The sequence below is a fragment of the Rhynchophorus ferrugineus genome, unplaced genomic scaffold (genome assembly GCF_030347505.1).
Source record: "Rhynchophorus ferrugineus isolate W39M unplaced genomic scaffold, kcgeb_rfMv2 rfM11, whole genome shotgun sequence".
NCBI classification, from domain to species: Eukaryota; Metazoa; Arthropoda; class Insecta; order Coleoptera; family Curculionidae; genus Rhynchophorus; species Rhynchophorus ferrugineus.
Window position 1 is genome coordinate 9880936 of NW_027472590.1, and position 15028 is coordinate 9895963.

Genomic DNA, 15028 nt, shown 5'->3' on the forward strand with positions numbered 1-15028 from the left:
ACAATTTTCTACATGAGAGATACACATATCACAGCACATTAACAATTTTATCATTTTGCCAAGTCCAATGGTGTGTCAGTGTGGAATAACACTCGTTATAGCTTTTGCCAACTTGATTATTATTATTACTTTTATTGTTTTTCTTCTTTAGATAATGACATGACGGAATTATTTAAGTTCTCTTTGTACCTAGTACCTATTACCTACATTATAATAATAGTTATAATAATAATAATGTCTACAATTTTAGTAAAAAAAAAGAAACATACTACTAATATTACTAATTTACAATTATTTATATAAGTATGGTGTAAGTTTTCTTTTATATCCCCTAAGATATACTGTATTTTTACTGTTTTTGTTATACTGTTTTTCTACTGAAATATTTTTGTTTTTCTTCATATATTTCTATAAATTAGAAGAACAATGAAATAATGAAGAGCAAGTTGGAGGATATTTATCTCTCTAGTAACCTGTCTATTTCCATGAATGAGTAGATGTATATATATTGCTTATTATGATATAAATACTTTTTGAAGTCGTTAGGTAAATCTTATCCAGTTATAAAAAACTTAGTAAATCTCTTTTTTAGTATAATCTTTGTACAATACAATATCCCTTACATAACTGACAGCAAAATATCAAGTATTTCTTGTCGTGCGATTTTAACATTTATATAGTAATATATCCTTTTTTTTCTAGAAGGAAACCACCTATTGAATATTCCAAAACACAACAGAAAAAAACGGGTATTGCGTATACACCTGTCCCACCTTAAGATAGAAAATAACCGATAATTATAGCCGTTATTTTTATAAGAATTTCTTTTGAAAAATCTCTTTATTGAAAGCCTTACGTAACGGCGACTCCGAGTTACATAAAAAGTAATTACGGCTAACCTTAAAAAGCCAGCGTAGATTTATGTAAAGTGGACATGTGAATGCAAATAGCAAGACCCGGGTTTTTTTTCATTTGGTTGTAATAGAAATTGTCGACATTTTTGTCATTATTTTGATGAATTAGATTACGTGTGGTTTAACTTATCGGGTGAAAAGTCTTCGGGCTAACAGGTGTGGTATTTTATCATGAATTATTTCAGATAAGATGTAAATATTGTTTCAAATAAATAGTCGGTAAGATTTTGTTGAATAGCTAATATAAACATATATTATGTATCTCATTTAAGGATTTCTTTACGAATGTTTTGATGTGAATCGTCGAAAAATATATTTTTACATCAAATTGTGATTACTGATATTTAAGTGGCTATGTTTGAATTCCAGATCGAAGAAATACATATTGTGGCCCTGTCGATGATTTGGTTGGGCCATTTTCGGGTTTTGTGGTGAAAATTGATGTGATGCTCAGCCAGATAATATGGCATTAGTCTGTAACAAATAATAATCGAAAATCACATTGTCTGGTGAATATGGTGGGTGAATATTTCACCCATGCGTGCTTATTGTAGGTTTTCACTGATTTTGTGGCATATAATCCCATTTCTATTTGTATAAACACAGGTTGTCTTTCAATTTTCAGCTTAGACACATACATTGCAATTGACGCCTTTCTATCATGGTTTCAAGCTTCATCTTCGTACACCTGCATCAAAATTCTGGGGCATAGATGTAATTTCTCTGTGTAAGGGTAATGTTCCATAAACACTATTGTACAAAAGTTCGTCACTGACCAGTCAGTAGGCTTAATGCTAAAGACACATTATGGTCCAGTCCAGAATCAACATTCCAGTCACTGACATTTTGAATAGTAATGGTGGATTACTGTATTTTCTAGTTATATTTGACACTTTGAACACACGCTCCATATATCGCCGATACAATTTTAGATCGGAATTAATGGCATCGGTCGTAATTATTAATTTAAGACAGCTGTACTTCCTACTTCCCCGTCCTCGCCCTCCGCCGCCGCCCCGCGTCCTAACACGGCGACGATTTTCGCTAAAAACGTTAAGTAATATTCGCCACACTATTTATAGGTTCTTGGTTTTTGACCCGCCTATATTTTGTCGATTTGCCAACATCATATTTCTCCATCAAGTCGCCTTTGTTCTGTCAAAAGAGCAACATCAAATTAAATGAACTCTAATAGTATTTTTAAATGCGAACCTGCCAAAATGAATAATGGCCTTTCGGTTAGAACATGAGTAAAACGGTTGTGCAAAACTGATAGCTCGTTTTTTTTTCTCTCTTTCTCTCTCTCTCTATCTATATATATATCCGTGTTTCTCTTTCTCTCACACGTGAACGGTCTCACGCGAGCGAGTGAGATAGAGCGATCCCGCGTACTGGATCATTCGGTCGCAGTTAAAGTGGATACCGGTCATTTAATTGAATTAATAGCGTCTATCATCGCCAGCTAGGAATGTTCGACGCTCCGGTTTGTTTGTTTAAGGAACATAACAAGTCCTGGATCTCAAGGATATGTTGATTATTGACGACTAAAAGAATATTGCTCACTATAGTCGTTGTTGTATTTACTATATAATATGTTCTTCTATTTATTTTACTATTTTATTGCTTATTACAGTTTAACCAAAATTTATGTGTTTGCACAAAACGATGCGCTGGTTTTATCACTTTGGATTTGATTTCGGTTCACCATCATAATTCTGAATCGAATCAAGAGACTAACGAATGAGTTTGTGACCAGGAATCCATCCAGGAATTTTTTTTTGGATTCAAAAAGAATTTTGTTCCTAAATTTCATTCAATCAGTTAAAACAATGGAATAGAATGCAAAAAATTATGATTGAAAACAATTTACAGTGACAAAATGTTATTAAACGTACAAATTATTTCAATAATACGACTTAATCGCCAGATTTAGCTCTTATTGATTTCGAAATGGGAAACCATTTTCGTCAGAAAGTCAATACACTGCAATAATTGTTGGAATAAATGTTTTTGAGGTTGGCGAATATTGTACACATAGTCATAACTATATGCTCTACAACTATAATTCCGTCTATTCATTGCCATTTCATTTTATTTACTGTACAGCTAGATAGTGGAAGTAATGAAGCTGTTTTAAGCTTTTCAAAAACCCTCAAATGAATCAGCTATACTATATCATCAATTATAAGTTGGTTAATTTACGTATAATGTACGTCTAAAAACTACAGTTAATTATGTAGCCAATATAATTTATAGGTTAGAGTTATTGCTTTCTAGAATTTTGCATACGTCTGACAACCGGACGATTTTGACAGGCTCGTTCGTTTACGTGTTCGAAATAATCAGACAGCATTGTGTCTCTTTTTAACTAGAATAAAATGAGATGGAAAATACTGTCTCATTCTAAAACAAATTTACAAATTGGGGCAAGCAATACATTAAACATCTTGATGACCTATGTACAAATTAACTTTGGATAGACTATAAAAAGTTGTGACTGAATTATGCGCTTAAATACCGTAAAGGGCGCCACAAGCGGGATTGTTGTAGCGAGAAATTTAAAAATATATTTTAATTACGAATTTTTATTAATAAAAATATATACATAATAAATTTATATCTATATGGAACAAGGGAAAAGAGTGAGAATAAAAATTAAAGAATAGAAAATGTTCAATAATTTAATACATTGAAATTGTCATTGTACAAATTATTTCAATAATACGACTTAATCGCCAGATTTAGCTCTTATTGATTTCGAAATGGGAAACCATTTTCGTCAGAAAGTCAATACACTGCAATAATTGTTGGAATAAATGTATTTGAGGTTGGCGAATATTGTACACATAGTCATAACTATATGCTCTACAACTATAATTCCGTCTATTCATTGCCATTTCATTTTATTTACTGTACAGCTAGATAGTGGAAGTAATGAAGCTGTTTTAAGCTTTTCAAAAACCCTCAAATGAATCAGCTATACTATATCATCAATTATAAGTTGGTTAATTTGTTTTTGAAGTACCTGTTCTAGCTGTATTCTAATCAGAACGAATTACGTCACTATTCAGTGACGACAGTGAGATTAAGGCCACTCGATGCCCCAGGAGGACCACTTATCATATTATATATATCATCATCACATATCATATCTACATCATCAATTATATGTTGGTTAATTTGTTTTTGAAGTACATGTTCTAGCTATATTCTAATCAGAACGAATTACGTCACATTTTGATCATGTCGGTATTATTTAATTTAATTTTCCATCAATCATTGGTCAATTACAAAAGTTCTGAATATTTTTGACAATATAGTATTAGTATTTAATGTACAGTAGGCTTGCTGAGCCAAATTTACTTTTTATAGTTGGATGTTTTAGATATACGAAACTATATGAATATGACACAAGAGCGCACAGTTCGTTTTTGCGCACATTTATTTTAGTTACCATTACCATTTTTAAAAGTCTCTAACATAATGTCATTTGTATGACAAGAATCGTTTAGTTAGAATCCCATTAGTATTGATATTTGACCTGTATTATTTTCTGCGGTATTTTTTTAAATATAAAAATAGTAATTTCTAACGAATACATTGAATGAGCAAAAATCCATTGTTGCATTTATGAAATGTTACCATCGAAAGCAGTGATTGATGGAAGTTTTCAAAAAAAGCCGATAAATATAATTAATATATAATAAATATAACTTTGCTTTTGTATTTTTAATAACATTCAGAGGTTCTGAGCGTTTTTTATGAATCCAGCTATTTCAATTCATTACCACTTTCAAATAAGTGCCCCTTAAGTCAGTGCTAGAATATTATACACTACATTCCCCAAAATCATCACACGGGACCATGGCTGGCGAATATGGAGGCTGTAGCAAGACTACAGTATTGTTTTTTCTTAAATATTCACTAGCAAGCAAAGATGTATGAATAAACGCATTTAATTTCAATTATTATTAATATTAATTCAGTTTTTTCACGTTTTTATTAGTTGTTGATGTACTAACGCATTTTCGACATCTTTACGCGCGCTTTAAGAATGACGGTAGCACTTGTAGCAGTCTCAAAATGTAGTAGTTCTTTACAGCATTTTTATTATAACAAAATGATGTTATTAGAGAAATTATGAAATTTTAAAGAAAACATGTCAATCGGACTAACATATTTTTGCTCTGTATGCTAGCGATGCAAGGTCTGGTTTGGTGCATGCATTAGTCTAAATACGGCACGTATTTACCAAAGTTGTCTATAGATATCTTTAGGATATTAGACCTCTCAACTTTTTGAGCTATCAGAGCGATGAGAACGTTCTCGTTATTGAGCTACGTTTAAATATATAATACATCAATCAATAATGGGGCAATGACACCACGGTGCTTATCAAGTGAGTCCTTTGTTTTAACGGTGTTTCTCCCATAAAATCAAATAAATCAATGTTTAATCAACACAAACACATATCAATTTTTTTTCGTTGTATCGAATATATCAATACCAGTACGTTGCGTCACTGAAACGCAATGTTTCTAAATGTTATGTGATTTACTAGTATAAATTGTGGGTGTTGGCCACCGAAAAAAATATCGATATATTTTTTGCAACAAGTTTAAAAATTATTAGCCTAAAAATATATGTTTTTTCTTAATATTCTAAAAAGTAGTGATATTTTTGATGGATCTTTAATATCGATATTATTTATTTTCTGCATCCCTAGCATAAATGAAGTGTCATTTAATTTCATAAATATTTTAATTTCTATTATCTCATTGTCATTGTGTGAGCTCCGGTAGTAACTACATGGAATGGTCTAAATAATATGATCAGATCACATATTTACAATATTTTTTAATAATGAGGTATTATATTTATTTAATAGATTGGTAGAGTATTTGAATAGTTTCCAATAGAATGCTGTGCGATTCTTGTACCAAAGAGTCGACCAATACAACGATATGGTGGTAGAAATGTATTCCTAACTGTCTGTTCTAACATGGACCGTGGATTTTATGAGACAATATGTACTATATGTACTATATTGCATGGTGTTCATATTATTTTGTCTATTCTCCTGTATGTTACATTATAATCAGTTATATTAGCAGAAAATCGCAATATAATACCTGCTCTAACTCAGAAACCGCTATTTCAACAAGATGTCATATGTGAAAGCCAAGCTAACGCGCACACAGGGCCTCACGAGTTATTTAAGGCAATATTATACAACTTCGGTGAGGAACTGGAAGATGTTAGATATGACAAAAGAACAAACAAGCAGGACTCGTTCGGCAAGATTAAAAAATACACCTTTTGCCAGTCAACTGTTCGATTCACCCGATATAGTTGACCTGAATAAATCGAATTCGTTTGAATTCAGGTTGGATTCATTTTTCTTTGAAGAAAACTATTGTTATTTGAACAGTAGATAAGAAGATTTCTGTCACAAATTATTAGTTGGGGGTCTTCTATATATTTTTTATTTGTATCGGTAATCTATTGGGACGATAAAAACTACAAAATATACAAAATCATCATTTATTCAAACAAATCCTAGTAATTTGGCCACCTAACGGGTCAATTGAAAACCGGCCCGGCCTACCATAGTAAAACACATTTTTTTGGCTAAATTATTTTTTTTAGTCAATAATTCCCTTCAAGGGTGATACACTGATTATAGCGACCTTCCAACTTTTCGATACCATTTTTGTAGTACGATTTGTCCTTTGCTTCAAAATAGGCCTCAGTTTCGTCGATCACCTTTTCATTCGACGAAAATTTCTTCCCAGCGAGCATTCCTTTGAGATCTGACAACAGGAAATAGTCGCTGTGGGCCAGATCTGGAGAATACGGTGCAAATATTTTTGCCATCGTTTTCACTGACTTGGTGCATTGTCTAATGGGCAATAACGCTATGTAATAGTCACTGTTGATGGTCCTTCCTTTTTCAAGGTGGTCAATGAAAATTATTCCATGCGCATCCAAAAACGCCATAACCTTGCCAGCCGATTGTTGCGTTTTCCCACGCTTTGGAGCGGGTTCATCTTGTGCAGTCCACTCGGATGACTGTCAATTGGACTTCGGAGTGAAATGATGGAGCCATGTTTCATCTATTGTCACATATCGACGCAAAAACTCGGGTTTATTACGCTTGATCATCTTCAAACAACTCCTCCAAATCATCAACTCGTCGTTGTTTTTGGTCAAAGGTGAGCTCGCGCGGTACCCACTATGTATAGAGCTTTCTCATACCCAAATATTCGTGAATGATATGATGTACACGTTCAATGGATATCTTTAGAGTGTCTGCTATTTCATTCAATTTCAATTTACGGTAATTCAAAATCATTTTGTGGATTTTTTTAATGTCTTCGTCGGTAACAACCTCTTTTACAGCCACTGCGTTCACCGTCTTCCGTGCTCATTTCACAGCGTCTAAACTTAGCATACCAATCCTTAATGGTTGATTTTCCTGGGACAGTGTCCGGAAACTCGACATCAAGCCAAGTTTTTGCTTCAACTGTATTTTTTCGCTTCAAAAAGCAATATTCTATCAACACGCGAAATTCCTTTTTATCCATTTTTTCACAATAACAAAAGTTGCTTCACTCAAAATGCTATAATTCACAAACTAATAATCCGACAGCTGTCAAATTTATACACGCGCTAACTAAAAAACATATGGATTTAATTCTAGTAGTGCCATCTATGTGTCAGATCGGGGAATTTTCAATTGACCTCTTACTGAAGTTTTAAGTCATTGTACAGGTAAATTGTAAATTAATCGGTAATTACTAGTAATAATATATTCATAATTTAAACAAAAATGAACAGTAACATTTGAAAATCGTTCATATCAGACTTGATTTTCTACATCGTTAATATAGTTCTGATGATTGATCCTTATTGGACTGTTATTCGACCTGCACCGTGTGTTCGGTTCGATTTTGAACTACTGTAATTAATGCATGTACAGTCTCTTTGAAAATCCATCGCGTAAATATTTTAAGATGGCCATGGAAAACGAACATCGTAAAACTATACGGGTTACGTGACACAACCTTTTAGAAATACGGTTCTCTTTTATCAATAATTGCTTGTTTAAATAAGAAATTGGTACGTACAGAGTGAGTTGTATGAATTCTTTATTCGTTTAGATATCTTATCGATATATTGTTAATTGCAAAATAGGCTCCAGGTTTACATGATGTGGATTGTGATTGTTGGCAAAGGTCGATACGTAAGAAGAACGTTATGTTTTTGAATATTAGTTATATGTAAAAATAATACTTTTTTAAAACTTTTGAACTGTTTAATAAGTATTTAGTTTGAGACACTATTTCCAGTGTCAAGAAAATTCAAAATTCGTGATTAGTTAGGAGTGCGCGTCGACTGTCTCGTAATAATATTTATAATTATAATCGTGGAATAGTCAGGCGTAGAAGGCGATCTCCCATATATAGTCTATTCAAAGTTATTTTGTACGTACGTCATCTAAATTTATGACGTCAAAACGTCGGAATGTTGCCGCATGAACTCTGAGTTTCAGTTCAGTTTGGCCTTGACATACAACAAAATTCTGATCTAAATAAAATAATTGATGAAAATTGTTATCAAATATAATTTATTTTAACATTATAGTACGTCTAAAAACTACAGTTAATTATGTAGCCAATATAATTTATAGGTTAGAGTTATTGCTTTCTAGAATTTTGCATACGTCTGACAACCGGACGATTTTGACAGGCTCGTTCGTTTACGTGTTCGAAATAATCAGACAGCATTGTGTCTCTTTTTAACTAGAATAAAATGAGATGGAAAATACTGTCTCATTCTAAAACAAATTTACAAATTGGGGCAAGCAATACATTAAACATCTTGATGACCTATGTACAAATTAACTTTGGATAGACTATAAAAAGTTGTGACTGAATTATGCGCTTAAATACCGTAGAGGGCGCCACAAGCGGGATTGTTTGAAAAATATATTTTAATTACGAATTTTTATTAATAAAAATATATACATAATAAATTTATATCTATATGGAACAAGGGAAAAGAGTGAGAATAAAAATTAAAGAATAGAAAATGTTCAATAATTTAATACATTGAAATTGTTATTAACTTTCACATCACTTTGTTGCTTTTTTGGTAGGAATTTTGTACTATTTCCACACAACATTAAGAACAACTGTTAAAGGATAATAATGATCATACTGTCTGTTGAAGCCAAAGAGTACGTCAAACATTGATACGCAATAGATCTACAAATTAATATTTTGGCAACGTTTTAAAAAGATTATATAAAACATACCACATGCAGTCCACCAGACTGTCCATATTTATTACATTAAGGTTCTTCACACATACTTTACATCACGTTGAACGTGTCAATTTAGTTTCTCCGTTTTTAGATCACTTTTATATACATAACTATTCGGCGAGTTTTTTGGCTGGACAATAACTAATTAAATAACAAAAATATAATAGTTATTTTATTACTTATACATCAAATTTTATTCAAAATCAAATATTTTTTACACACACAAGACATATTGCACTCAATGAATGAAGTAGTGGTATCATAAGAAGACACATCTACTGATATTTCAATTGACTACACTAAGGAGTTCTTGCGCTACAACAGAAAGTCTACAATGTAAAAGAATGTCATCACATCTTGAACGAAAGATTTTGTCACATTATCAGTTGCGCAGCTGTTTTTTGATTGAATACTACTGCTGCGAACGTTAGTTTTAGCTTGGTGGTTGAATATTATTTTATTCAGATTTACATACAAACATAATACATAGTTAATTTCAGAGTCATTCAAACGGAATTTGTTTAGTTTAAGTTAGAGAGTTGAGACCTGCGATATTCCTTATTATTTTTACGTCAATCAAAAATACGATAAAGTATAACGAAGGGATTTTAAGATTGATTTCCAACGATTTACTATAATACTACAGTAACAATCACTGACAAGAGCAGAGTCCGTTGTCTAAGTGATAAGAAAGCACTTAAGAGGATAAGAGGTTCTTTGACAACAACATCACCTCTTGTACGAATGTAGAGTCCCACGAATAACATCTCTTACTTTTTTTACTAGATCTTGGACTGTCCTCATGTTTTTCCACGTCGAACCAACTGGTAGTTGAAAATAAGTGCTTTGAGACATAAAAACTAAGCTATTATAATTGATAATATAATGTATAGTTAATTCAGGATAGCTCGTACCGAATTTCTTTATCTGAACTAACTTGTTGAGACCTGCCGTATTCTTTGTTATTATTTGTACGCCTATTAAAAAACGATAAAGCAGAACAAAGGATTTTTGAGATCGATTTCCAACGATTTACTCTAATACTAGAGTCTAAATATAAACGATAACGACACATGTGGTCGTTCCTTTTATCAATTATCATTATTTATCTTCGTTGTCTAAATCTATTTGTATAGTAATCTGGGTTATATGAGGTATTTGTTACACGCCAGAACCGAAAAAGTTTCAGAAACAATTGTTTTTCTCTACATCACGTAGAGAACAATGAAAATGAGTAATTTATAACGATATACAGCGATAAAAATAGGTTAGATTGGACTTTAATTTTGGCGATTAACTCTAAAAAAAAACACTTTATAACGTAAACTTGGGGGTTTTTACAAAGATTGCTACAAAGATTAAGAAAATGTATTTATAATTAGGCTTGATATGACATCTTTGGGGAATTCTCTGCCTACTTGGTGAAGGGTGCAAAAAAAGATAAAATATAGCAACATTGTTTTGCCCTACTTGCTCTTATTTAGTATCGTAAAATTTACTATATTTAAATAACCAACAGGACTGAAAATTTAAAGCGATTTTCTAGGCATGCTTGCCAACACATCAACAAGAAAACATATCAATTTGACTAAGATATTTTTGAGTACAACCCGTATAATTAAAGCATTTAATCTGTTGTCAAATACTAGGGATGCAAAGTCTTGTTTGGTGCACGAATTAGTCCAAACACAGCACCTATTTACCAATGTTATATATAGATATCTTTATGATATTAGTCTCTCCAATTTCTTGGTACAGCAAAGCGATGAAAGTATCCTCGTTCTTACATAGTAATCATTACAAATTGTTCAAGACGGAAGCTTTGATACTGAGATTGTCCTAAGCAAGCTATCACTAATGAGCGATCAATCAAATAAAGAACGTAGACGGTGTACCAGATAGTGTTGATTGAAATTGCTTTAAAAGAAAAATCAAAAAGGGTTTTAGTCAAAGGAGAATAAGGCAAACTAAACCAAGTCCGCTATTGTTACATACACTCCGAAAAGATAAGTTACTCAGTATTTTACAATGTATAAATTAATTCAGCAAAAAGTTTAGAATAATTAGACATGTTGCAGAGGAGCTATGGTGAATTCTGTATATTAGAACTATGACATTTATAGCTTGAAGCGTTCAAAGAAACTTGAGGATTGGACCTTCTTCCACTTCTACAAACTACACAAAATAAAGATGCGTAGAAGGCTCTCATTTCACGTATATATATAGTTGTAGCTAGCGTTGGGAATTATCGATTGAAAATAGTCGAAACAGTCGATAGTCAAAAAACTAGCCACTGAAAATAGTACTTACTTAGTTTTTTTTGCAATTCGTGATGTCAGACGAAGATGTTCGAACCCTTTCCTGTATAAATTGTAAGGTAGGAAAGGACGGAGATAATTGCTTGGATCAGTTAATTTTATATGTGCTTATATCTTCTAACGGTAGTATAAGCGAGACGGAGATGTACATATTCCTTCACGTACTAACTTTAAAAAAGAAAATGAAAGAAATAATAACTGAATACTATTAACATGCAATTAATAATTTCATTTTAAAGGAAGTCGAATTACTTTTATATTTGAATGTTCTGTGGATCTGTAAAAAGGAATGGATTTTTTTATGCAATGGAATAATACCCCAGGAATATTTTATCGTATTTTAATATGTTAATTGTTATTTTTTAATAATATACTATGATAAATATAGACAATACAATAAAACTTAAATAAAACCTAAAAAATCATAGAAAAAAAAATCCTTGACATAATTAAAAATGATCGCACAATATCTACTAGAGCTTTTTTAAATAAAATAAATGCTTTATTTATTATTGAACGAAAATTACCTATTATTGCCATAAAAGAGTCAAAAGTATTTTACTATTTATCATTCACAATTTAAACATTTTTATTCTAATACATTAACAGTCTTAAAAAATATGATTCCAAAATGCAGCTATATTAATATACAATATATTATTACTTACAAGGAAACTACCAAAAAAATCATATATATTACACATAAATCTATGTAAGCATAAATTAGGTACATTTTTGTCAGGGTCGCGGCTAGGACAACAGAGCCAGAACGTTAAAAATCTTTCGAATGAAACTAGTAGAACAAAAAATAGTATCTAAAAAAAGTACACGACTAAAACAGTCGATAGTAAATAGTAATAAAATCAGTCGGACTGAAAATAGCGACTGAAACAGTCACTAGTAAAAAGTAGTAAAATCAGTCGAACCAAAAATAGCGACTGAAACAGTCGATAGTAAAAAGTAGTCAATTACTAAACAGTCGATAAGTCAATTTCAGTCGAAAGTTCCCAACGCTACTTATTATACTTTGTTTTAACGTTCATTGAAATTGAATTTTTGAATCATTGAAAGTTAATGGAAATTAGATTTTTTAAATGCCATTTAAAAAATGTTACTGAGTGTTACTTGTTTTAATATACAGACATATATTATTTTTATTAATATCAAATAAATTCCTAATCTTATATTGAAAATACTGTAAAAACAAATTTTAGTAAGATATCATTTTTAAATTAGTCCTTTTACTCTATTGTGAAAGAAACATGATTAATTTAATACATTGTGGTCGAATTTCGACCATAGAGCAATCACTAGTTCATATTTAAAACCATCTTATAAATAATAAGGGAATATACCGATGATATTGGCGCTTAAAACGTAATTGATTTTATTCTAAATTTTTTTTTCCTTTCAGGTAACGTAATCTGATTCTCGAGCGTTTGTCAGCAGCAGCGACGATGGCATCAGTGTGAGTAAATATTGACACTATTTTCAGTTTGGTTTGAACACGTTCACAGCGACCATTAAAGATTTTTTCCGTCGGCTTACAACATTCGCAAACTAAAACGGTAAAACGCTTACTGGTTTTTCAGCTATGATTATTTCTGCTTTTGCAGAATGCTATGTGATAAAACAGAATACATTTTATGGGTTTCTCGAACGTACCGGCCGGAATATTTGTAAAACAACCGAGAGGCATTAGAAAATATCGAGAAAAGTGTCTTTTTATGATTTTTTTGCAAAATCGGTCGGATTTATAGTTGTAAAATTACACTGTTGATTAGACTGATAACTTATGGATCCCCATCACTATAGTTGTTTTCCTGATGAGTAAAATACTTCCATAACTCTTGTTTGATGAAATCGTTTTCCACAATTTGTTATTGTGAATTTTTTTAAGATGTAAGAAGAGTTTGGAATCAGAGGAAAGACATCTGCAGAATAAGCTGAATGTTAAAACAATTAGTTCTTTAAATTCATTGGTTTTTAATATATTTTTTGAGACTGTATGGGCAGGTGCTTTGTCTTGATGATGATAATCACTATATCGTAGGTTGCCTATTTTGAGTATATCGTTTCTATCGATTTCCAACAAATTAATCGAGATTTATTTGAATTGTAGGACTATATACATATTTTGCAGTAAGGTAAAGCTTCTGTCGACGATTGACTGAGATTATTTGGTTTCTTGGTCATTTTTTATAACCAAAATGCAATATATTTACAATATTAAAAATCCTCTGTTTTTTTCTATAAGATAATTTTTGTTTATTAATTACATCTTACATTAGATATGCTTAGTACAATTAGTACAATCTTAATTTACAAATTAATTTATTATTACTGTTCTGTATTACTACTGTATGTATTTGCCAAATTAAAATAAAATTAAATTACTTAAGCTAAAGTTAATAATACACTTATACAATAAACAAGTTCGTGTGGTATGGTTCGCTTCAATCTTTTGGTTTCCTGCGTGTTGTCCAGCAGCTGTATCTCTTCTACGTTGCTGTGATTTAGCGAACTTATTTCATGTTTTAAGGTGAAATCTTGGATCACTTTCAATTTGCTTACCAATTTGATTTCGAGGTCACCTTGCAACTCTTCATTGGTTCATTAACTTTGTTTTAGGTGCGTTGGATTGCTAGTTCATTTGATGTTTTAGTGCAACCCCATATTTGCACCTCAATAGGTCCAAATTGACTTTTTGATTGACTGATGAACCAATCTCTATGATTTTAGGTCAAGTTGACAGTATCTTCCGACTGACCAGTACAGTTTCTTGACTTTGAGTCTAATCTGCTCTACTTTTTGTATAACATGATGTTTCCAATTCAACCTACCATGGATATATATTCAGAGGTGATTTAGCTGATTCTGCTTGAGGAATCGGGCATCCGTGAAGTGATATAATTAGGTTTTTGTCATTTCACCATAACGAAAATTAACACGGCCAGATTTGGAGCTATTAAGCTGTATTTTCCAGTCTCTAGTCTATTCATAGATCTTGTTGATCGCTACTTGTACTTTTTCTACAGCCTTAGATAGAGATACATACTTTTGACATGATAACTGTGTCGTCGACAAATGTTCCAAGTACTGTTTCTTTTGTTTTTGGATATCAACAGTATAGAGCAGATGCAGAGTGACCCAAGACACTACCCTGTGGATTCCTGAAGAATGTAACATTTCTCTATATCTTGTTTGATGAAATCGTTTTCCACAATTCGTTAGCGTGAAATTTGAAATGTAATTTGAAGTTGTAAACAAAGTTTGAAATCAGAGGAAACCAAATTGGAGAATTAAAATAATTAATAATTCAATAATTTATTGGGTTAACAAATTAAAGACATTCATTGGAATTGAATAACCATACACAATTTGCAGTAATGTCGAGATTCTGTCGGTGATTGACAGAGATGTCGGTGTTTTGTTTCTTGTCCATTTTTCATAACTTTTCAATATAT

General features: G+C 31.6%; 1 protein-coding gene across 2 annotated transcripts in view; it reads left to right on the top strand.

Moving 5' to 3' along the window:
• The window catches only part of Reph (Regulator of eph expression), a 73976-nt gene that overhangs the window by 25722 nt on the left and 33226 nt on the right, over window positions 1-15028 (top strand). The window contains exon 2 of one of the 2 annotated variants that reach the window (XM_076418502.1): window positions 12976-13029. The exons of the other annotated variant lie outside the window; for it this stretch is intronic. The gene's annotated coding sequence lies outside the window, so the exon portion shown is untranslated. The remainder of the gene's footprint in view (window positions 1-12975; window positions 13030-15028) is intronic. 2 annotated transcript variants of the gene reach the window in all.